Consider the following 2500-nt stretch of genomic DNA (forward strand, 5'->3'; position numbering starts at 1 on the left):
GAAACGCCGGGGGTCGAGGTCCTCCGGGCGTTCCGGGCCGCGCTTCGTGGCGGGGGAGCGCGCGGGACCCGCCGCCGGGGAGGCGCGGCGGCGGAGGCGGCGGCGAAGGCGTTCCTCGCCCCGCCGGCGTCGTCGTCGCCGCGGCCTCTCCCGGCGTGGTCGGCGAGGTCGCTCGGCGGCCGGGCCGCGTCCCCGCACCGGCGGGGCGGCCCGAGCCGCGGCGGTCCTCTCGGGCGCAGCGCCGGGCTACTGAGGGAAACCCCGGGCCCCGAGAAGGACGCCGCGGTGGTGGCGGCAGACGTCGGGCGCGCCCCCGCCGGTGGACGCTCCCCCGAGGGCGGCAGCGGGGGAGGCACCCCGGCGGGGCCATGCAGGTCGTTTCCCTCGCCCCAGGGCCAGGTACCTAGCGCTCCGCGCCTCCGGCGGCCCCCCGGCTTCCTTTTCCTCGGCGTCGTCAAACGCTGCGGGGAGGGGGCCGCGAAAGGGCCGCCGCCGAGCCGGGGCGGCGGTTTAAAGACTCGGGCGGCTCGGCGCGTCCTTCCGCCGCGGCGGCGGCGGCGGCGGTTGCCGGGCGGCGGTGCGCGGCTCCATTGAGGGGTGGGGAGCTACTCCCGCGTGATCCCCTGCGGTGGTGCCCGCGGCCACCGGCCGCGCGGCCGTCGTCCCGCCGCGTTACCGCGCGCGGGGGGTTTGTCGCGCCGCGCCGGGGAGGGGCGCCCTGCCCCCCCCTCTCCGCGGCCCGGCCTCGGCGGAGAGGCCGCGGCGCGCGGTCGGCCGCGGGGGCCGACCCGCTCGCCTCGAAACGGGCGACGCCGGCAGAGAGCGCGCGCTCTCTCGCCCCTTCCTCAGCTGCGGGGTTGCGGCCGCCGGGGCCCGCCGCGCTCTCCTCCTTCCTCGGCCGCCTCTGCGGTCTCTGGGGTGCGGCGCCGCGCGCGGCGCGGCCGCGCCGTCTCTCTCCCCTCGACGGCCTTCTCCTCGAGCGCGCCGGCGGCGCCGGTCGCCGGCCGTCCCCGGCTCAGCGACCGCCCGCCCGCCCGGGGCCGAGCGCTCGGCAGGTCCCTCCGTCGCCGGAGAGTCCGCGAGCGCGGGCGGCCCCGTGCCGAGCGGCGGCGGCGCCGCTCGGCGAGTGTCCCCCGCCAGCGGGGACGGCCGGCCGGACGGCGCCCGCCGTCGCCGGCGGCGGTCCCGGCCCGGGCCCCGCCCGCCGCCTCCCCGTCGCCCTTTTCTCCGTCCGCTCGCGGAGCCCCGGAGGAAGGTCGTGCGCGCGGCGGCCGTGGGGGGTTGGGGGGGGGGGCGCTTCCCCGCCCGGTCTCCCCGCCCGGTCAGCGGGGAGAAAAGGGCGGGCGTCGCTGCCCCCCTCCCCGCCTACCCCCCCGGCTCGGCGCCGCACGCCTTCCCCTGGGCCGCGCGTGCCCGAGGAAAAAGGGGCTCCGTGACGGTGCGAGGCGGCGGCGGTCCCGGGAGTGCGGCCGTTGCGGCGGCGGGTCAGCCGTCCGGCAGGCTCCGGGCGCTCGCGACGCCGGCTCGGGTCTCGGTGCGGCGCCCGCCTCCGGCGCCGGCGGCGGAGCGCGTCCGCCGGGCGCTCGCCCTTCCCGGCGGGAGCGGTCCCGCGGGGGGCGTTGCCGGTTGGGCGGTGGCCGTCGTGTGCCGTCTCGAGCGCGGCAAGGCCGCTGGGGAGAGAGAGCGAGCCGGCCGCGCGGTGGCGCGGCGGCGCTCCGCGGGTCCGCGGAGCGGCGGTGAGAAGGGAGAGCGGCGCGCGCGGGGGCCGACGGCCGCGCCCCCGGCCGCGTGCGTCCCGTCGTCCCGTTGCAGCGAGGCCGGGCGGGCCGCCGTGTCCCCCCGCGGTCCGGCGCGCGCCGCGTGCCTCCTCCGTGCGGAGGCCGGGCCGAGCCCGGGCGCCTGGGCCGCCTCCGGAGGACGGCACAGTTTGCCGGCGGCGTCTCCCCTCGCTCGTAGCGGCGGGGGGAGGCGGTCGGGGACGCGGGTCCCCCCGCCTTTCCCGCCGACCTTCGGAGCGTTCCGTTGGGCGTTTCGCTCTCGGATGGTTTTTCTTTCCCCCCCCACTCGGTTCGTTGCGTTGTGTGCTCGTACGGTCGAAGCCGGGGGCGGCCCGCGTGCGTGCCCCCTCGGCGAGAGAGAAAAAAAGGGGCCCCCTCCGCCCGTGTGCGGGGTTCGGTGCCGAAAGCCAGACAACTCTTAGCGGTGGATCACTCGGCTCGTGCGTCGATGAAGAACGCAGCTAGCTGCGAGAATTAATGTGAATTGCAGGACACATTGATCATCGACACTTCGAACGCACTTGCGGCCCCGGGTTCCTCCCGGGGCTACGCCTGTCTGAGCGTCGCTTGACGATCAATCGCCGCCCGGGGGTTGCCACCCCGGCGGCGCGGCTGGGGTCGCCTCGCAGGCCCGTCGTCGTGGCCGTGGCCGTCGTGGCCGCGCCCGAGGGCCTTCGTCCCCCTAAATGCAGACTCGGGGAGCGCTCCGTAGCTCCCCGCTC

At 79.0% G+C, this 2500-nt stretch overlaps 1 non-coding gene across 1 annotated transcript; it reads left to right on the forward strand.

Annotated features, from left to right (window-relative positions):
• The first annotated feature begins 2191 nt into the window (after positions 1–2191).
• Positions 2192–2344, forward strand: LOC144248092 (5.8S ribosomal RNA). Its single transcript, XR_013341497.1, has one exon. It is a non-coding gene; the product is annotated as a 5.8S ribosomal RNA (ribosomal RNA).
• Positions 2345–2500: the final 156 nt, after the last annotated feature.

Source organism: Lonchura striata, chromosome 37, assembly GCF_046129695.1.
Source record: "Lonchura striata isolate bLonStr1 chromosome 37, bLonStr1.mat, whole genome shotgun sequence".
In the NCBI taxonomy this organism is placed as follows: Eukaryota; Metazoa; Chordata; class Aves; order Passeriformes; family Estrildidae; genus Lonchura; species Lonchura striata.